The sequence below is a fragment of the Carcharodon carcharias genome, chromosome 25 (genome assembly GCF_017639515.1).
Source record: "Carcharodon carcharias isolate sCarCar2 chromosome 25, sCarCar2.pri, whole genome shotgun sequence".
Taxonomy (NCBI): Eukaryota; Metazoa; Chordata; class Chondrichthyes; order Lamniformes; family Lamnidae; genus Carcharodon; species Carcharodon carcharias.
Genome location: NC_054491.1, coordinates 22,156,966 through 22,179,931, shown reverse-complemented (window position 1 = coordinate 22,179,931; position 22,966 = coordinate 22,156,966). Strand labels below are relative to the sequence as shown.

Below are 22,966 nucleotides of genomic sequence, written 5' to 3'. Positions count from 1 at the left end.
GCATTTGTCCCCTCACGAGAAGATTCTCCTTTTGCCTTTGCTTGTGGCAATGGCTGTAGCCAGGTCAAGAATAACACATCCACGGCAAGTCATCACCTGTGCAGAAGATTGCAAAGCTGCTGGGGCTATTGCATGACTGTATCTTGTGTTGGCCTCCTTGGAGTCTGTTGACATTCCCTGCTCCGTGAAAACTGGGCTAGAACATTCTGGGAGTTCCTTACCACTTTGTTAGTGCAAGGCCATTTTCTTGTAGTCTGTAAAGAACTCTTTAAAGGACCCTGTTACGTTCTGCTTGATTGGGCATTTGTAACAAAACATCATTCCTTAGTCTACAGAACCTTTCAGTATCAGACAGCGTGTCAAATATCTCTTGAAAATGTTTCTCCCCTGTCATGCAAGTGCAGAGCTTTTTCACATAATATTAGCGATATCAAAATCTTTCATTGCAACATTCAAACCATTTCACCCATTACAATGAGAATGAAGGGAATTTGTTGTGGATGTCAGTGTTGCCAGTCTTCCAGATTTGATCTAGAATCTCTGGGCACTGAAGATTAACCTCCAGAGCATTGTTTCTGACAAAAACCCGGGACAATAAAAAATATTGTGTTTTCTTACATTATCTTTGATAACTTCTGTTTACTAATTATAAAACTATTGGGAATGGTAGGAGAAGGCTTTTTGACTGAGGGTCAAGAATCATCCAAAGGGGAGCTTATTTGCCATTTGATTGTGTTGGAAGGCAGGCATTGCAAGGCAGGATGGCCAATGGCAGGAGATGGGGGGCAGGGCAGTGGAAGGTCAAGTGATGAAACTTCCAGAAATGCAACCGACCAGAGTTGGCAACCCTAATGGGGATTGAATTGAAAAAATGAGATTATTCATAGGAAATATTACTGATAAAATAGTGAGAGTTTGCACATTGAATAAGCAGGGCTTGATTATAATCACACAACAGTTATCCTCTCCATATACTTAGACAGCTATGGAGGATACACTGTTTGTGCCTTTATTGATTCATTTTAGATACACACGGCATTGCATATAAGTGCAGCCTCTGTAGCACAAAGGAGTTAATTAATCATATTTATACATTTTGAAGTAATCCTTAATTGGTCTTAAATTATCAATGAACCTCTCATTAATATTCTTAAAACATTTTTGTCGCCAAAGAGTTGCTTGTCTTTTATAAGTGTGAATTATTTATTTGCAAGTTGTTGCAATTGTTGTAAACCAATCAGGCCATTGTCCCAACATGAAAACTTCTATTTCTCCCTCTGCTACCTGGATGATTGCACTGCAGCTGCTAAAATAACAGGGCTTCACAATGACATTGATGGTTTTCTGTCTGTATTACCAGGACAATTTTTAGTAAAGGGAGGTCAGAACCTCAAAGGGAAGCCCCTCCCCTCCAACCCAAAAATGTGAATGTACTCCTGGAGCTGATCTCAGCTGTGTGCTGAGGCCTGGAGTCTGTACAAAAAAATAAATAAATGATGTTTCCACTTCCTTTCCCAAAGCGGTGACACTTTCTAGGGTACAAGATGTCGGTTAGTACTTCACCCGGGTGGTCTCTGTTTTAGTGTGAAGCTGGACATTAACCCCTTTGCTATCTTTGTATCTTTGTAACCTTATGCAGCTTTACATCCAGATCTGCATATTCCACCAATTCTGAACTCTTACACATCCCCATTGGCGGCCATGCCTTCAGCTGCCTGAGCCCCAAGCTCTGAAATTCCCTCCCTAAACCTCCCCTTCTGTCTTATCCTCCTTTACAACACTCCTTAAAACTTATCTATTTGATCAAGCTTTTGGTCATCAGTCCTAATACCTTCTCACGTGGCTCAGTGTCAAATTTTACCTGATAATGCTCCTGTGAAGCCCCTCAGGGTGTTTTACTAAATTGAAGGCTCTGAAAAGTAGAAGACGTTGTTATGCTTTTGCTTCAGGTTGCATTTACACCTGTACATGTGTGCTCCTTATTTTTTGTTAAAAGAGTTACTGCTGATGTTAAAACACCAGCCAGAATGTCCCGGGTGCCAAGTCCATTGCTTTCACTGCTATCTTTTATGATGTGAAGATGCTATACAATGAGAGTCAAGGCCAACCTGACTGCCTGGCCAGTGCAATGTGCCCACCTGTAACATATTGATTTCAACGTGATGGAAACTTGTTGAGTTCAGTAGTGAGCTGTCAAACCCCTCAATCCCTTATCCATATTCCTCTTTTCCTTATCTTTCAGTCTTATCCCTTATGCTTATCCTTATTCACCAGAATAATGTGGAACTTGTGTCGTTAGATAACGAAAAGGTGACGTTATCTGCATTAACCTATCCTTGCCTATCTCCCACTTTCAAATAAACCTGTTTACCTGTACAGTATCTGAAACTGCCAGGGAGAGTTGGTATACAGTGAGTCACAATTCATGCCGAAGTCGCAATCAGAGAAATAATGAATTCCACAAAATTAGCTGTGGTGTTTTCTATATTACAACTGTAATTTCACTTCAAAAGTACTTCATTGGCGGTAAAGCACTTTGGGACATCCTGCGGCTGTGAAAGGTGCTATATAAATGTAAATTATTTTCATGTTTATGAACATACTGAAACCCAATCTGGGGCCTGTTAAAGCATGTTCTCATGTCACTTCTGCATGAATTCACATTGGTGCCTATCTTTTTGCCCTCCACAAGTGAGCTCGAAGCACTCCCAAGTATTGCTGCAATTTCCTTCAAACTCAGTTTGGACTGTCTTGTTTGTAAATTGTTGAAGTATTTTCGCTGTGGACACCAATACTCTCATGATCCAGCTCTATATCACATATATTCTCAACCGTGCATTCAGTCGTCCTCTCTCTCTCCCTCACACACACACTTGCACTCATACATCCTCACACTTGCACACCCACATACTTGGACATTTGTGCATTCACACACACACACACTCACACACGCACAAACTCTGTTCTTTGACACCCTGGCGCTCATGCACTCACTGATACACATACACTTTCATACACTTGCACAATCGTACACTCTCACACTCATGCACTCGCACACCCTCACATCCTCACAACCACACACTCTCATACTCACAATCTCTTACCCTTCCGCTCACACACCCTTGCAGACACACACCTTTGTACTCGCACTCTCACATATACCGCAGATTCACATATTCTCTCACATATTGTCACACTTGCTCACATACTCTGTTACATCCACATACACTCACTCACTTTCTTACTCTCACAGCCTTGTTCACAGTTTCATACACAGGGCCGAATTTTCACCACTGAGACCAGTAGCTTGATTTGAGAAATTTCCCAATTTGGCAGACCTGCCTCAGTTTAAAGGGCCCCATTAGACCGAATTTTCACTCCACGGAGGCAGGTGCGGGGTAGGGTCAGGCCTGCTGACCCTAAAAGCAGATCTTGGGTGGCCACGGGGGTGGGCAAGTGCCAAGGTGGGCTGGTTAGGACGGTCTCACCCTTTACATCCCCTCAGCCCCTGCCTACCCACCCTTCATGTAAACTCACCCCCACCACCTCCAGTGCCACCTCCATGCCAACTCATGCTTTCCACACAGTCCCATCCCACTCATAACCCCCTGGCCCCTCCATGCCAACTCATTCCCCTCACTCACCCTATATCTCCTCATATCCCCCATACCATCTCCATAGCTACTCATCCAATATTCATCATAGGCAGAGCTCAGGAGCCATGTAGAGATGAAAAAAAAAACTTATATTGCTCTCACTCATATACAGTTGATAGTGAAAAGAACTCCCATTCATGAAACCCATTCAAAGCTTTTAAATCTCCTCAAGTAGCTAATCACTTATGAAAACAAACAAACTTCTATTCAGTCCTCACATCAAAGACAGCTAATTATTTAATAGTCTCTTTAAACTGTCAATCAAACCGTGAACTCAGAAACCCCTGCTGAGATAATCGTTGCTTTTGAAACTCAGCCAAACATTCATGATGACATAATTGGGAAGTAGAACAAAAACCTTTATAGAAACTGCACAAACAGATGGTAATGTTATTTTCTAACCTACACCAGAAAGCCTGTTGATCAAAGCAGTCCAGCAGAAGTTTTTTTTAAAACTCTCATTGACAGCCTCTACCTTTCTTCACGTTCAAAGAGCAGAAGATTTTAAAAATTTCAGATCATGGCATTTAAAGAGACCTTATCCATTCCTCAAGTGCATTCATGTCTACTGCATAAATGTGTGACTCCCACACTCTGGGTTAAGGCCCATGGACCAGCCAAAATAGGGTCTGTTTGAACTCAGCACTAAGTTCAAATGGCCCTACTGAGTTCAGGTTTCCCTTCTGTGTGCATCATGCCCTGCCCCATTCCCCTGCCAGCAAAAATGGGATCTGGCTGAAATGGGACCATGACTTCCGCATTTGGGTCTCGCCTACCATTTTTAAACATCTCTGGAGTCTCCCCAACTCGGCAAAACTCCAGCCCTCACTCTCACCTTCACTCATTCCCCCCACCCAACCCCCCGCCCTTGCCCTGCCCTTGTCCTCGCTCCCACCCTCACCTGCATACACACTAGCCCACACTTGCACTCGCACTCACTCTCTTTCACTCATTCCCACTCTTGCGCTCTCTCACGCTCACTCTTTCTCTCTCACTTTCACTTTCACTCTCTCTCACTCAAACTCTCTCAGCTCCTCTCTCACCTTATATTTCACCTTCTCTCACTCTCTTTCTCTCCCACTCTCTTTCTCTCTCATCCTCTCTCTCTCACCCTCTCTCTCTCATCCTCTCTCTCACCACCTCTCTCGCACCATCTCTCTCACATCCTCTCTCTTATATTCTCTCTTGCGCCCTCTCACTCGCTCTCTTTCTCTCTCTCTCTCACTCTCGCGCACCCACTCTCACGCACTCTCTCTCGCTCTTATTCACTCTCTCATTCTCTCGCTCACTTGCTCACTCTCTCTCACTCTCGCCCTCTCTCTCTGGCTCTCATTTGCCTTCTCTCTCTCTCTGTCTCTCTCTCCCTCTCACTCTTTCACTGTCTCTCTCAGACAATTGGTTTGATCTTTGTGCATAAGTCTGAAGGGGTGGGAGTGAGTCTACAGCTAGCTTTATATCTCTCCCTGTTTTTCTTCCCATAGTGGCCAATTAGGAATAGAATTGCCAACCATCCAGGACTGCCCAGGACTTATCAGGACTTGTAGACTAAACTCCAGGACACTGCTGTGAATAAACACAGGAATGAAATCATAGAAATGTTAAACAAGCTGTTTTTACATTTTTTTGAACATGTTTGATTATTAGTTATAAAAATATTGGTTATTTGACTGGGGGAGCAGCCAGCTGGCTAACAAAGAGTTTGTTCCCTTTCCAATTGGTGGGTAGACAGGGCAGTGTGAAGATGGATGTGATGCAATGGCAGAAGTGTGGGGGCAGGGCAGCTTGGGGCAGCAAGTGATGGACCCTCCAGGAATTCGTCCAACTAGAGTTGGCAACCCTGATTAGACCATAAGACATAGGAGCAGAAATTAGGCCATTCAGCCCTTCGAGTCTGCCCCACCATTCAATCATGGCTGATAAGTTTCTCAACCCCATTCTCCTGCCTTCACCCTGTAACCTGTGATCCCCTTACCAATCAAGAACCTATCTATCTCGGTCTTAAATACATTCAATGACCTGGCCTCCACAGCCTTCTGTGGCAATGAATTCCATAGATTCACCACTCTCTGGCTAAAGAAGTTTCTCCTCATCTCTGTTCTAAAAGGTCTCCCCTTTAATCTAAGGCTGTGCCCTCAGATCCTAGTCTCTCCTACTAATGGAAACATCTTCCCCACGTCCACTCTATCCAGGCTTTTCAGTATTCTGTAAGTTTCAATTAGATCCCTCCTCATCCTTCTAAACTCCATCGAGTATAGACCCAGAGTCCTCAAACGTTCCTCTTTTGTTAAGCCTTTCATTCCTGGGGTCATTCTCGTGAACCTCCTCTGGACCCTCTCCAGGGCCAACACATCCTTCCTGAGATATGGGGCCCAAAATTGCTCACAATATTCTAAATGTGGTCTGACCAGAGCCTTATAAAGCCTCAGCAGCACATCCCTGCTTTTATATTCTAGTCCTCTCGAAATAAATGCCAACATTGCATTTGCCTTCCTAACTACCGACTCAACCTGCAAGTTAACCTTAAGAGAATCCTGGACTAGGACTCCCAAGTCCCTTTGCACTCCAGATTTCTGAATTCTCTCCCCATTTAGAAAATAGTCTATGCCTCTATTCTTCCTACCAAAGTGCATGACCTCACACTTCCCCATGTTGTATTCCATCTGCCACTTCTTTGCCCATTCTCCTAATTGTCCAAATCCTTCTGCAGCCTCCCAGCCTCCTCAATACTACCTGTCCCTCCATCTATCCTTGTATCATCTGCAAACTTAGCCAGAATACCCTCAGTTCCTTCATCTAGATCATTAATGTATAAAGTGAAAAGTTGTGGTCCCAACACTGACCCCTGCGGAACTCCACTAGTCACCGGCTGCCATCCTGGGAAGGACCCCCTTATCCCCACTCTCTGCCTCTTGCCAGACAGCCAATCTTCTATCCATGCTAGTACCTTACCTCTAACACCATGGGCTCTTATCTTACTGAGCAGCCTCCTGTGCGGCACCTTGTCAAAGGCCTTCTGGAAATCCAAGTAGATAACATCCATTGGCTCTCCTTTGTCTAACCTGCTCGTTATCTCCTCAAAGAATTCTAACAGATTTGTCAGGCATGACCTCCCCTTGATGAAACCATGCTGACTTTGCCCTATTTTATAATGCACCTCCAAGTATTCTGAAATCTCATCCTTAATAATGGACTCTAAAACCTTACCAACGACAGAGGTCAGGCTAATCGGCCTGTAATTTCCCATCTATTGCCTCACTCCCTTCTTAAACAGGGGGGGTTACATTAGCGATTTTCCAGTTCTCTGGGACCCTTCCCAGTGATTCCTGAAAGATCACCACTAACGCCTCCACTATCTCTTCAGCTATCTCCTTCAGAACTCTGGGGTGTAATCCATCTGGTCCAGGTGATTTATCCACCTTCAGAACTTTCAGTTTTCCCAGCACCTTCTCCTTGGTAATGGCCACCATACTCACCTCTGCCCCCCGACTCTCTTGAACTTTGGAGATGTTACTCGTGTCTTCCACCGTGAAGATTGACGCAAAGTACCTATTCAGTTCCTCCTCCATTTCTTTGTTTCCCACTACTTCTCCAGCGTCATTTTCCAGCAGCCCATTGTCCACTTTTGCCTCTCTCTTATCCTTTATATATCTAAAAAACTCCTGCAATCTTTATATTACTGTCTAGTTTACCCTCATATTTAATCTTCTCCCTGCTTATTTCTTTTTTAGTTGTCCTCTGTTGGTCTTTGTAGGCTTCCCAAAGCCCTGGTTTCCCACCGCTCTTCGCCATATTGTATGCTTTCTCTTTAGCTTTTATGCTGCCCCTGACTTCCCTTTTCAGCCCTGGTTGCCTCGTTCTCCCTTTAGTATGCTTCTTCTTCCTAGGGATGAATTTTTGCTGTGTCTCCCAAATTACTCCCAGAAACTCCTGCCATTGCTGTTCCACTGTCTTTCCTACTATGCTCATCTCCCAGTCAATTCTGGCCAGCTCCTCCCTCATGCCTCTGTAGTTGCCTTTATTCAACAGTAATACCGTTACATCTGATTCCAGCTTTTTCCTCTCAAATTGCAGGGTAAATTCTATCATATTATGGTCACTTCCTCCTATGGGTTCCTTCACCTTAAGCTCCCTTATCAAATCTGCCTCATTACACATCACTAAATCTAGAATTGCCTGTTCCCTAGTGGGCTCCACCACAAGCTGCTCCAAAAAGCCACAAATTCCTTTTCTTGGGATCCACTACCAACCTGATTTTCCCAGTCTACCTGCATATTGAAATCCCCCAGGATCACTGTAACCTTGCCTTTCTTACACGCCTTTTCTATCTCTTGGTGTATCTTGTGCCCCACATCCTGACTACTGTTCGGAGGCCTGTACATAACTCCTATTATGGTTTTTTCACCTTTGCGATTCCTCAACTCTACCCACGCAGATTCTACATCATCTGACCCTACATCATTTCTTGCTATCGATTTAATTTCATTTCTTACTAACAAAGCAACCCGACCCCCTCTGCCAACCTGCCTATCTTTTCGAAAGGGTGTATATCCTTGGATATTTAGCTCCCAGTCCTGATCCCCTTGCAGCCATGTCTCTGTGATGCCCGCCACATCATACTTGCCAATTTCAATCTGTACCACAAGCTCATTTACCTTATTTCGTACACTGCGTGCATTCAGATACAACATGTTCAGTCCTGTATTTCCCGTCCCCTTTCTCATTGTCGTCCCTTTATCTGATATGCTTGAAGTTAGATTCCTAACCCTTTCCAAACATTCTGTCCTATTTTGTGTTCTGGAGAATTTAATAGCCTCTCCTGGGCTTTCCTTTCTTTTCAGTTTTTTCATAATTTTCCATGAAGTTGAATCCACTCCCCCACAAGCTAACCTGCTGCTATATTTCCCATTAGTCAGACTTCTTGGAGTTTTACCCTTCCCTTCCCCCCCCGACTTTCTAGTTTAAAGTCCTGTTGATCACCCTATTTATCCTTTTTGCTAGAACATTGGTCCCAGATCGGTTCAGGTGGAGACCATCCCAACAGTACAGATCCCTCCTGTTCCAATACTGATGCCAGTGCCCCATAAAATGGAACCCCTCTTTCACACACCACTCCTTTAGCCACGTGTTTACTTCCCTTATTCTCACGTCCCTATGCCAATTTGCATATGGCTCGGGTAGTAATCCAGAGATTATAACCCTTGAGGACCTAGTTCCTGATAATCCCCAAACAGGTCCTCTTTCCTAGTCTTACCTATGTTATTTGTCCCGACTTGGACAACAACAACTGGATCCTTCCCCTCCCTCTCCAATATCTTTTCAAGCTGGTCAGAGATGTTCCTCATCCTGGCACCAGGCAGGCAACACACCATGCAGGACTCTCGATTCTGCTTACAAAGGATGCTATCGATTCCCCTAATTATAAAATCCCCTACAACTACCACTTGTCTTTTTGCTCCCCCCTCTTGAATGGCCTCCTGTGCCACGGTGCCGTGGTCAGCTGGCTCATCCTCCCTACAGCCCTGTTACTCATCCACACAGGGAGCAAGTACCTCATACCTGTTGTACAAGGTCAAAAGCTGAGGCTCCTCTGTTCCTGAACACAGGATCCCTCTACCTGCCTCACTTGCAGTCACACCCTGCTGACCCTGACCATTGAACCATAGAATACTACAGCACAGAAAACAGGCCATTCAGCCCTTCTGGTCTGTGCCGAAATATTGTTCCACTAGTCCCATTGACCTGCACCTAGTCCATAATCCGCCATAACCCTCCATAACCATTGACCGAATTTGAGGTACTTAATCTACCGGGTGTGACCGCCTCCTGAAACAAAGCATCCAGGTAACTCTCCCCCTCCCAGATGTGCTGCAGCGTCCAGAGCTCAGACTCCAGCTCATCAATTCTGAGCCGGAGTTCCTCTAGCAACCAACACTTGCTGATGTGGTCACTGCGGCTCGCAATGGGATCTGCCAGCTCCCACATCATACAGCTACAGCACATCACCTGCCCAGCCATCTCTACTTCATTAATTAATTTATTAATTAGCTTTGCAGTGTTTTTTTTTTTCAAATTTGGTGCAGATTTCCTACCAACCAATCAGGTCACAGCTTTCCTATGATGTCACTTTTTCAGTTTTGGCTTCAGTTACTCTGTGCCCCGAGGTCACCGCTCCAGTGCTCCTCCCTCCAAGTCTGCTCCCTGGAGACAAGGCCAGATTAGGAAAGATAAGTGAGCTTGGACTCGCTATCTCATGTTTATGCTAGCACACAGAGTCAGTAGATACCTCATATTTATTCACAGAAACTGAAAACCTCCGCCCCAAAATCCTGGTGAAATTTCCAGTCCTGAGACTGAAGGAAATCTCAAGGCCAGGCCTGTGTTGAGGAAACTGGCAGGGATTTATAACATTTAAGATTTGTGTTCAGTTTAATGATTGCTCCAAAGTGCGTAACTTTTTAATCCATTTCTTGTGTTTTATCTGGAGATACTTCCAGAAGAAAGGAAAATGGTGGGTTGTAAGGAGAAGGACTTGACTGGTTAGTTTTGTGGCATTTATGGGATCCTGACTGATTAGTTTTGGCAAAAATCATCAGATCAGTTTGGTTGGGTTTATGTGGGCACTTCATCTGTGATTGGTGGATTTTTCTACCTGCAAAGTATTGGAGCAAATTAATTTGGCCTATTGAACAAATCATGTCAGCTGTTCCATTCAGAGGGATAATAAGTGTGGCTCCAACAACACTCGAGAAGCTCAACACCATCCAGGACAAAGCAGGCCACTTGATTGGCACACCACCTACTACATTGAACATTCAATCCCTCCAACACCAATGCACAGGGGTAGCAGCGTGTGTCATCTACAAGATGCACTGTAGCAACTCGCCAAGGCTCCTTCGACAGCACCTTCCTAACCCATGACATTTACCACCTAGAAAGACAAGGGTAGCAGATGCATGGGAACTCCACCACCTGCAAGTTCTCCTCCATACACCATCCTGACTTGGAAATATATCGCTGTTCCTTCACTGTCGCTGAGTCAAAATCCTGGAACTCCCTTCCTAATAGCACTATGGGTGTACCTACACCACATGGACTGCAGCTGTTCAAAGCAGCTCACCACCAGCTTCTCTAGGGCAACTATGGATGGTCAATAAATGTTGACCTTGCCAGCGATGCTCACATACCTTGAATGAATTAAATAAAATGTTGGTGCAACAGAAACCTGCAAAGTTATTGAGGGAGTGGAGATTCAAGGTGGCGGTCAAAGACTGGGTGGTGAGTGGGGTGCCAGCCAGGAGAGGGGAAGTTTGAGTGGGGGTGTGGGCCAGTGGGAGAGGGACAGTGTGAGGGGGGTGTGGGTTAAGATTAGAGGGTGTGGGACAGTAGGAGAGGGGCGGAGGGGGGTTTGGTTAAGGTTAGGGGGTATGAGCCAGTGGGAGAGAGGTGGGGTGTGTGAACGAGTGGGAAAGGGATGGGGGAGGCTGCTGACTTCCACTGCAATCCCAAGTGGGAAAAATTAGCAGGAAACATAGAGGCCCAGGACTGAAGAGGCAATAGCAGATTAAGTAAATATAACCATTTAAATTTAAAACGCTAAGTCCTGGGCAGCATTGGAAATAAAAAAATTAAAGCCAGAGAAGGTAAAATAGATTTACAGTTTTAAATAAAAGTGCTGATTGTCCATGATTAGCTAATACTTTTTGAAGTGTTCACTAATCTCATCCCTTTCTAAAATCAGTTCCTTGATTAATGCAATTGTTGGGGATAATTTAATTCTTTACCATTTACGAGAGCCTTATCTGCTCAGTGTGTCAGGATTGTGGCAAATTATGACAGTAGATGTTAGATTTATGCTAAATTTACCGATTTCTTGTTTGAGCCTTTGTCCCGCTCTTAGGTTTGAATTTAAAGTAATATTCCTAGTTTCCTCAGATAGATGGTGATCCCTGATAAATAGCTGGGACAGAGCACTTTGAAATGTAGTTACTTTTGTAATGGAGGAAATGCAGCAGCCAATTTATATAAGAAGACTCTGCAAACAGCAATGAGATAGACAACCAGATAATCCGACTTCTGTGTTGATAGAGGAATAAATATTGGAGAGGAAATCTCCCCTGCTCTTCAAATGGTGTCATGGGATCATTTATGTCGCAGACATTAATGGGAATGCAGATGAAGGCCGGGATTTTCCAGCCCCATGGTGGGCGGAAGCCACCGCAGGCGAGGCAGTGCCTCAGCCAGAAGCCCATTGACTTGCGGCAGGAGGTCCCTGGTTTAACATCTCATCTGAAACACAGCGCCTCTGAGAGTGTAGCCCTCCCTCAGTACTGCACTGGAGTGTCAGCCTGGGTTATATGAACAAGTCTCTGGAGCGGGATTGAACCCAAAACCTTCTGATTCAGAGGAGAGTCTGAGCCAAGGCTGGCGACCTATGTAATGTACAGAATGTTATATATGTATGTGTCTAACACAACTCGAGATTATCTGTTATCTGATGTCTGACTTATTTCAGCTTGTCCCTTTATCCTGAATATAATGCACTCCAATCCACTGATAACTGCCTCTAATTGATATCACGTAGCTTGTATCCATTGGATGAAACTGTCGGCAGAGGAATTTTATCCATTGAAATTTGTGCATTTTTTTAAAAAAGTAATAATCCTAGAAAACAGAAGCTACCATTATATAACTCATATTTGCACTCACTAAATTAATGCTGTTGAGCGACAATAATATAAGAACTTTGACAGCCCCCAATTTGGAGTTCCTTATAGCTGTTATAAAACAATCTGAAACTTAAAATAATTATAATAATTTGCATAATTACAATAATTTGGTTAAAGCCAGTAACTATTGTGCATTAATGATGGGTATGAGAGTTCACTGTCAATCAGAGTTCAGGACTCAAAGCAAAATTACTTCAGCCGAGGAACATTTCCACTGATTGAACAGCTGTTATTCTGCTGCCCACTAAGCCTACAGGTCAAAGGTTGATTCATGTTAACCATCATTTTGGAGAGGTTTGCTAATGTACCTTTGTTCTCCCGGCTGTACATGATAGAATTGCATACAATTTGCAGCATAGAAATTGGCCATTTGGTCCAACTGAGGTTTATGCTCCATTCGAGCCTCCTCCCAGGTCTCTTCATCCGACCCTATCTGCATATCCTTCGATTCTTTTCTCCCTGACGTACTTATGTAGCTCCTCCTTAATGTCCCACAAAGAGCAACGTGATAATGACCAGATAATTTGTTTTTTAGTGATATTGTTTGAAAGATAGATATTGGCCAGGACACCATGGAGAACTCCCCTGTTCTTCTATGAAATAGTGTCATGGGATCTTTTACATCCACCTGAGAGGTCAGATAGGGTCTCGATTTAGCGCCTTGCCTGAAAGACACCTCTGGCAGTACAGCACTCCCTCAGGATTGTGCGAGGAGTATCAGCATAGCTTTTATATACAAGTCCTTGGAGTGGGAGTTGAATCCATGACCTCTTGACTCAGAGGCAAAAGAGACAAGTAGGACAGAATGTTGTGAGAGAACATTACAGGATCCCTGGAATATGGAGAGAGATGGGAATGAGAGAAATAGGGCTAAGTGCTTGGGCAAAGAAAGAAGAAGACAGCAAGGTAGAGGACAGGGAGAGAGGGTGAAGAAGCAGCTGCAACAGAGATTGAGAATAGAGAGTGAGATGAGGCAGAATTCAGGGAAAACAAGAAAGAATATTGGACAGAGAGGAGGAGTGAGCTGGGGAAGAGAGCAAGAAGGCTGAGAGGGGGACGAATAGAAACAGAGAGATCAACAGAGATGAAGAGATGAGAGAAAGAAAATTAAACTTGGAAAGCAATAGAAACAAACAGCAAAAGAGAGACTGATTGAACATTGGCACAGAGCAGGATAAAGAATTGGAAGATGTGAGACAGAAAGACAGAGGCTGACAAGCACTGACACAGAGGAGACCAATAGCAAGAGGCAAGAGGTCAGGAGACAGAGAGGCTATGGAGAATATTCTTCTACCTTTGTCTGCCTTTCATCCACTGACTGACTGACCTCATTATCCGTACACCTGGGAGGAGCTTGGAGCTAGATAGGAATCTAAAATTCATACAGATTTGACAGCTGTGGTGTAAATTGCGTTAGCATTCGAAGACACAGAGAGTATCACCACACAATCTCATTTGTCTAAGTCCAGACATGATGGTTTTTATTTCCCCTGCTCCATATTACCTTCACCTCAGAGACCTGTGCAAATGTTTGTTCACACGGAGTAAGAGCTCCTATCGTTGCTATGGTTATATTGTTATATGATTTCTTTGTGAAAATTTTCCTTTCTCTGGTTAAAGTGCAGAAAGAAAGGAATTGCATTTATTTAGTGCCTTTCACGTTCTGAGGACATCTCAAGGTGCTTTATAGCCAATTAAGTATTTTTTGAAGTGTAAACATTTTTGTTACGTAGGAACCACAGTTTCCTGATTTGTGCACAGCAAGATCCCCAAAATAGCAATGTGTTCATGGCTGGACTCTGTTTTATTGATTGTTGGTTGAAGGATAAATATTAGCCAGAACTCTCCTGCTCTTCTTCTTAAATAGAGCCATGGAACCTTTTACTTCCAGCTGAGGGAGCAGATGGAGCCTTGGCTTAACATTTCATCCAAAATGTGGCACCTACTAGTAGTATATCACTCTTCAAAAGTGGTCAATTGGCTGTAAGGTGCTTTGGGTTGTCCTAAGTTGTGCAGTGTTTATCAAGGTGCTGATATATCAGCCCAAATGTTGGTCACTGGTCCTATAGAGTGGGGAGGTTTAATTCACCAGATAAATGGACCCTATTGGATGACCATTCACAATTCAGAGGCAGAGCAGCAGCATCTGTCCAAGAGGTGGAATGCTGCCATTGAGGAAATGGCTATTGGTGCACTGATGAACCCAGGAAGACTCAGTGATGTGGACTAAGGCACACAGACCGGGATAACCAGAGGTTTGATTCCCCCATTGGAGAGTGTGTTTCTTGTGTGGACTTTGCAGGAGGAGAGGATTGGTTTTAGCTTCAATGCTCCCTAAAGCTGAGTGACTGGTCACTTATCACCTCCTAGGCTCACTGGGAAGAGTTCTGGTTTCCATATTATGAAAAGGATATAGTGGCACTGGAAAAGATGTGAAAATGATTTACAAGGGTGATACCAGAATTGAAAGGTTGTAGCTATCAGAAAAGGCTGATCAGGGTGGGGCTCTTTTCTATAAAAAAAAGAGAAGTCTGAGAGATGACCTGATGGAGGTCTTAAAGATAAGGAAAGGATTTGATAGGGTAGGCATAGAGAAGATGTTTTCACTTGTGCGCAGGATCAGAACTGGGCACCTTAACTTTAAAATAGTCACTAATAAATCTAAATGGGAATTCAGGAGAAATGTGTTTACTCAGAGAGTGGTGAGAATGTGGAACTCGCTACCACAGGGAGTGGTTGAATACTATAGATGCATTTAAGGGGTAGCTGGATAAACACATGAGGGAGAAAAGGATAGAGGAATATGCTGATAGAAAGAGATGAAATGGGGTGGGAGGAGACTCATGTGGAGCATAAACACCGGCACAGACCAGTTGGGCCGAATGGCGTGTTTCTGTGTCTGTAATTTTTTGTATTTCTTTGAGAAGTTGGGTGCCCTCTGACCAGTCACTGCCTAGACATGCAGTGAACAATGGGCAATCGGGAATGGTACTGGAATGTGTCATTGGGGCCCAGAGAGCTATACCTCAGCGTGAGACAGCAGTTTCCCAAGAGGAGTGGGGAATTCTGGATGGGAAAAAGGGTTGTGGGACAGTGTGAAAAAAATCTTGTTGGCCTATTTTGCAATGATTAGGTCCACCAAGAGTCATAGAATTTACAGCAAGATACAGATCACACAAAGCATGGTGGAAATCTGGAATCAATCCCTCAAAAAGCTGTTGAGGCTGGGGTGGGGAAGCAGTTGGTCAATTAAAAATTTCAAAACTGGGATTCATGGACTTTGTTACATAAGAGTATTAAGGGTTATGGAACCAAGGTGGGTCACTGGAATTAAGATACAGACCAGCCATGATCTAACTGAATGGCAGGTCAAGTTTGATGGGCTGAATGGCTGCCTTATGTTCCAAGGTCATTCAGCCTGATTGATCTGTGCTGGCGTTTATGCTCCCCAGAAGCCACCTCCTACCCGACTTTATCTAACCCAATCAGTATATCATTCTATTCCTGTCTCCCTCCCATCAATGTGCTTCCCCTTAAATGCAGCCTGACAGATTCTTTGGTTGAAAGCCTGGGGGCTGATTGGCAAATTTAGGATTCAATTCAGACCAGCATGAACCCGCTTGGAGACAATCAATTGTACTAACAGGGCTTTTTCTCCAGACTGGATCCCTGATGGATAAAGGAGCTCCAAGGGTCTGTAAACTGAGCCTGTTTTGACGGCTGCTTTTAAAGTGTCAGATTGTTATTTGGTCCACTGGCTTGGAAACCTTGTCACATTGTAAAAACATCAAATATTTGCACTAATCACACCCTCCCCCCACCCCCTCTTCTCTTCTCCTTCTTTCTTTCAGCAAGTCCAGAGATCTTTGGCAGACAAAACAATGGAAAGGAGATGAGAAGCCCCTGCAGAGATGCCTCAGCAGGCTGTAGTTGAGCCTGATTTAATTACTCTTGAATGCTAACCAGAATGCCTACAGTCCCATGCCAATGAGGCAGTGAAAGATAAACGTGCTGATAAAGGTGAGAAATTCTACATCTGTCTTTTCACACTTTTCAAAGAGCTTTTTAATGACGAGCAATTAAGTATCGGGCATTCACCTAAACCACTTAGAAGACTAAAAACTTTTCACTGACGGCAGTGGAGGGCTGCTGTGAGATTTTTGTTCATTGCTAATTATATTTAACAACATATAGAGAGCTCCCCCCTCACAAAAGTTGCTGGATACTTTTTGTAACTTGCACATTTCAATGTTTAAAAATAAATTCTCAATGTTCCACCACCCACCCTCCACCCCCACCCCGCCGTTCCCCTCCACACCAATAATAATTTGCATTAATATGGCACCTTTAAAATAGTAAAATATCCCAGGGTACTTCACAGGAGAGCTATCAAACATGATTTGGTACCGAGCCTCATAAGGAGATATTGACCAAAACCTTGGCCAGAGAGGTGGATCTTAAGGAATATCTTAAAAGGATACGAAGAGGTTTAGGGAGTGAATCCTGGACCTTGGGGCCCAAACAGCTGAAGGCATAACAGAACGATATGTGGAATGATATTTGTTCCTTGTTGGAATGCGAGGAGATCATTGTTCTTGGCTGAAAAATAAAAAAACTTTTCACTGACTGTTGGTCATTTGCTGTCTTGGTGTGCACAAAATGGCAGGCCAACATATAATAGACACTATTCTTTAAATCAATAAATCGCCTTTGGAGAAATTTCTGAAGATGTGTGGATAGGTTTTCTCAGTTCTTGAGATATCCATACTTGAGCACTTGTGAGAATCAAACCGAGCCTTCTTGATCTCTGTCTCTCGAATAGCACATCAAATCACATGTTTCCACTAGAGAAAAGATCCTTGGGAATTCTATAATGAGCTTGGAGATTATTTGCAACATTCCCCCATGCAGTCTTGACATTTATTTTACATTTAGCCATATTCTCGAAGTACAGAAACGCATGGCTAACTTCTTTCCAGGCTGCATGTTAGCTATGGCTTGGTGGGTAGCACTCTCATCTTTGAGTCAAGAGGTTGTGGATTCATGCTCCAACCTGAGCACAAAATCAAATGCAGCGCTGTGGGAGTGTTGCGCTGACAGAGGTGCTGGCTTTTGGATGAGACGTTAAACTGAGGCCCTGTCTACCTTCTCAGGTGGATGCAAAAATATCCCAGTGCACTATTCCGAAGAAAAGGAGGGGAGTTCTCCCTGGTGTCCTGGCCAATATTTATTTCTCAATTAACACTTAAAACAGGTGATCTGGTCATTATGACATTGCTGTTCTTGGGAGCTTGCTGTGCACAAATTAGCTGCCGTGTTTGCACCACTACAGTAATTACATCACAAAAAGTGTTTTATTGGTGGAAAAGTGTTTTGTGAGCCATCAATGCAAACCTCCCTTCCTCCTCCACCTTCCTCGTGAAACCAACTAAGCCTCCTGGGTTATGAGAAGTGCGCCTTCCTGTGCCATTTTGGCAACGTCACTCTACATTGAGACATTGAGTTGAAGAAGCAGCCTCGTGCCAGCTGCACTGGTTAAAGTAGTTATTGGGAGGAACTGTTCCACCTGGGAATTTTACAGAGCTTGAGGACTGTTTTCTGCACACCTATCTTTTCACTCATAGCCCATGATTTTCCCAATTACACCTCGTATCTGTGGGCCTCTATTTGGAACTGTACAATGCAGGAAGAACTTGGGACTCGTTGCTGCTTCCCTCCTTTTTTGCTGTCATAATGTAACACTCCACGCAGATGCTATTGGAAGTTGCGGCCATCCCAACATCTATAGACCAGACACAGGATAGGGATTAAACATTGAAAGTGTTTGTATTTCTCAAACACCCCAAATCACATCTTTAAGCGCTGTCTCAGGTTGCATCATACAAATTATTTTTGAAGTGCGGTGTTGTTATGAAGTTAAGTTCCTGCTGTTATAAAGGATAAATATAGTCCCCAATTTACTCACAGCATGGTCTCAGAACAAACGATAATCTTTTTAGCTCTCTGAGATCTTTGCGTTTTCCCAGCACTGACTTCCTATGCATCCCCCACTTCCTTCACCCTGGCATAGGTGGACATATTTTGAGTCAGCTAAGCCCCAAGCTCTTAAACCCTCATTACCTCTTCTCCTCCCAGGTACAGTGTTTCCTACAATCTATCTCTTTAACCAAGTTGTGGTGGCTCAGTGTCAAATTTTGATGGTTAACTGAGGTACCTTGGGCCATTTTACAATGGTGAGGGTGCAGTATAAATGGTAGTTCTTGTTCTTGTGGTGTTGTTTGAGAAAACACAAGGGAAGCCTTTCACTCCTTCAAAAATTGTTCAACAAAAGTGCTTAAGCAGCCCTTCAGTGTGCTAGTTACCTGAAGGCTAGCACCTCTCTAGTGTAGTCACTGATGTAATGTATGAAATTATGCACAGTAAGCTCCCACAAACAGCAATATGTTAACAACTGGAAAACCTGTTTCAGTGATGTTGGCTGGGTGATACATATTGGCCAGTGCAGCAGGGAGAGTTCCCCTGTTCTTCTTTGAAAGAGTGCCATGGGATCTTTTACATCTACTAAAGAGGGGTGGCAGGGCCTCAGTTTAATGTTTCATCCGAAAGACAATGCAACACCCGCTCAGTACTGCACTGAATCGTCAGCCTAGATTTTCTGCTCTAATCTCTGGAGTGAGGTTCAAACCCACAACCTTCTGACTCAGGAGGAGATTTTTAACACTGAATCACGGCTGATGTCCATTGCAGGCTGGCTACAGTGGGTAGCACTGAGGATAAAATATAAGAATGCTCCCTCCTGCAATCACTGTATGCAGGCTCAGACTGAGTCACCAGTGCAGAATTAAATAATTTGAAGAGCTTGCTTTGAAATTGCTAATGGTGTGCCAGTCTATTAGAGGCAATGACTCAAATTGGGGACCAGAGTGTTACATTGTCTCCGCATCGCAGGGGTGTATTACATTACTTGCTGGCATGTGGATGTTAATGATACCCCATGCTGGGCTTTACTGGCTTGCAAAGAAGCTCATTCTGCACTCTGAATGATGAGCTTTAGTAAACCACCATTCCTCCCTCTTTCCCAAACCCATCGGCCCCCTAACACTGTGGCTCAGCCGAAGAAGCAGGAGCCAGATCCGGGATATCTGCGTGAATGTGGAAGTATTTATGAGTAATGAGATTTTCAGACAATTAGAGAGAGGCGTCCTGCTTTATTTCTTGTTTTCCTTCCCGCCTGGCTCCTGTGTGATTGTATGTCCAGCTATTGTTTACCAATAGTTTCTCCCCTTTGAATTCCTTTGAACTGACAGACTTACTGAACTACATTACAGGTTAGCTCTCTTCCATCAGACCCCCACCACTACCCCACCCCACAACCACCACCCCCACACCCCCCTCACACCAGCTCCTCCCAGCATTAACCCGTAAGTGAGATTATGCAGGTCAACCTATCTCTGACTGGCTCTGCATTGTGCCACAATATCTGTTTATTGAGATAAAAGCAAAGAATTGCAGATGCTGGAAATCCAAAACAAAAAGAGAAACAGTTCCAGGTATTTCTGTTTCTGTTTTTGTTGTGTTTATTGATATTATTGCTGATACTTGCAGGGCCACTGTTCCCCCAACACTGACAAAACATAAGAAAGGTTTGTATTTCAATCGTGCCGTTCACAACCTTAGGCTGTCACAAAACACTTTAGTACCAATGAAGCAGTTTTGAAGTGTAGTCGCAGTCATAATGTACAAAACACAACTGCCAGTTTACACACAGCAAACTCTCGTGAACAGGAATGGGTGATAATGGTCAGATCATCTGTTTTAGTGACGTACTTTAGGGATAAACATCGGTCAGGCCTTTGGGGAGAACTCCCCTGCTTTTCTTCAGAATAATGCTATGGGATCTTTTACATTTACCTCCGAGGGTAGATAGAGCAAAGAAAGTCAAAAAACCTTTTTAAAATATCCTGATGGTGTTTTCCCTGGGTATTGCTCACCCTAGTGGCTGGGAGATTAATCTTTAATCCCTGAAGACTTCAGGTCAAACCAAGTCTTCCACTTACAGTTACCCGGGCAAGATCAGGAACTCAGTGTGCCCATCTGACCTGGTTCCACTCTCAGCCCTTTCCCATACACTCACCCAGACAATGATTTATATTTCAACATACATTCATGCCAGCATTTTGAAATATTTGATTTGGAGAACTGATGTTGCCCTCGCTGATCCAAAACCCTAATGACTACTGTTCTCTGCACGAATCCCAAAAAATGTAATAGTTTTTTTTTCATTCAAAAAACTAAAAGCACAGCTGACTGTAGTTTAGCCACTCTGCTTATGTTGATCAACAGTCCCTGGACAGCACAGTCCAGGTATGTAGTGAACAGCAGACTTTGCCAGCAATATGCATTGATGTTATCTGTTAGTTTTTCCAAAATTAAAAAAAAACCTCAGAAATCCCTCCTTTCCTCACTGCAGTAACAATGCTATATTGTCAATCTGTCCTGCAATGCAAGTGCCGCCCATACATATTGCATACCAGGCCCAAGTTCCCATATCATGGGTGGCTACTCCTGTACCTCTCGTGCATTCCCAGACATGAGGCAAGGCATAGCTGTTCTCTGGTTGTTGATCCTTCTCTCATTTTTTTTATTCACTCATGGGATGTGGGCACCACAGGCTGGGCCAGCATTTATTGCCCATCCGTAATTGTCCTTGGGAAGGTGGTGGTGAGCTGCCTTCTTGAACCGCTGCAGTCCGTGTGGTGTAGGTACACCCACAGTGCTGTTACGGGGGGAGTTTCAGGATTTTGATCCAGCAACAATGAAGGTACGATGATACATTTCCAAGTCAAATTGGTGAGTAGCTTGGAGAGGAACTTCCAGGTGGCGTCCCCATGTATCTGCTGCCCTTGTCCTCCTAGATGGTAGTGGTCATGGGTTTGGAAGGTGCTGTCTAAGGAACATTGGTAATTCCTGCAGTGCATCTTGTAGATGGTACACACTGCTGCCACTGTGCTTCAGTGGTGGAGGGAGTGAATGTTTGTGGATGTGGTGTCAATCAAGCGGGCTGCGTTGTCCTAGATGGTGTCAAACTTCTTGAGTGTTGATGGAGCTGCACTCATCCAGACAAGTGCTAACAAGCACATTCCTAACCTGTGCTTTGTGGATGGTGGACAGGCTTTGAGGTGTTAGGAGATGAATGACTCACTGCAGGATTCCAAGCCTCAGTCTGCTGTTGTAGCCACAGTATTTATATGGCTAGTCTAGTTCAGTTTCTGGTCAATGGTAATCCCCCAGGATGTTGATAGTGGGGGATTCAGTGGTGGTAATGCCATTGAACGTCAAAGGGTGATAGATTCTCTCTTGTTGGAGATGGTTATTGCCTGGCACTTGTGTGGTGTGAATGTTATTTGCCACTTGTCAGCCCAAGCCTGGATATTGTCCAGGTCTTGCTGCATTTGGACATGGACTGTTTCAGTATCTGAGGAGTTGCAAATGGTGCTGAACATTGTGCAATCATCAACAAACATCCCCACTTCTGACCTTATGATGGTCATTGATGAAGTAGCTGATGTTGGGCCTGGGACACTACCCAGAGGATCTCCTGCAGTGATGTCCTGGAGCTGAGGTGATGGACCTCCAACAACCACAACCATCTTCCTTTGTGCTATGTATGACTACAGCCAGTGGAGAGTTTTCCCCCTGATTCCCATTGATCTAGTTTTGCTAGGGCTCCTTGATGCCACATTCGTTCAAATGCTGCCTTGATGTCAAGGGCAGCCACTCTCACCTCACCCCTGGAGTTCAGCTCTTTTCTCCAGGTTTGAACCAAGGCTGTAATGAGGTCAGGAGCTGAGTGGTTCTGGCAGAATCCAAACTGAGCGTCAGTGAGCAGGTTATTGCCAAGCAAGTGCAGCCTGATAGCACTGTTGATAACTCCTTCTATCGCTTTACTGATGATGGAGAATAGACTGATGGGGCGGTAATTGGCCAGGTTAGATCTGTCCTGCTTTTTGTGTACAGAACATACCTGGGTAATTTTCCACATTACTGGGTAGATGCCAGTGTACTGGAACAGCTTGGCTGGGGACAGCCCTATTGCAGGAATGTCGTCAGGGCCCATAGCCTTTGCACTCTCCAGTGCCTTCAGCCATCTGAATCAAATTGGCTGAAGACTGGCATCTGTGATGCTGGGGACCTCCGGAGGAGGCTAAGATGGATCATGCACTTGGCACTTCTGGCTGAAGATTGTTGCAAATGCTTCAGCCTTATCCTTTGCACTGATGTGCTGGGCTCCCCTACCACTGAGGATGGGGATATTTGTGGAGCCTCCTCCTCCAGTGAGTTGTTTAATTGTCCACCATCATTCACCACTGGATGTGGCAGGACTGCAGAGCTTAGATCTGATCTGTTGGTTGTGGGATCACTTAGCTCTGTCTATCATTTGCTGCTAATGCTAGTTGGCACATGAGTAGTCCTGTGTTATAGCTTCACCAGGTTGACATTTTTAGGTGTGCCTGGTGCTGCTCCTGGCATACCCTCCTGCACTCTTCATTGGCTTTCCTCATCTTCATATTATTGATGTTTCAA

At 44.2% G+C, this 22,966-nt stretch overlaps 1 long non-coding RNA gene across 2 annotated transcripts in view; it reads left to right on the top strand.

Annotated features, from left to right (window-relative positions):
• LOC121269687 overlaps positions 1 to 22,966 on the top strand; it is a 131,153-nt gene that overhangs the window by 31,211 nt on the left and 76,976 nt on the right. For both annotated transcript variants that reach the window (XR_005941392.1, XR_005941391.1), the window contains exon 3: positions 16,234 to 16,402. This is a non-coding gene — a long non-coding RNA (uncharacterized LOC121269687). The remainder of the gene's footprint in view (positions 1 to 16,233; positions 16,403 to 22,966) is intronic.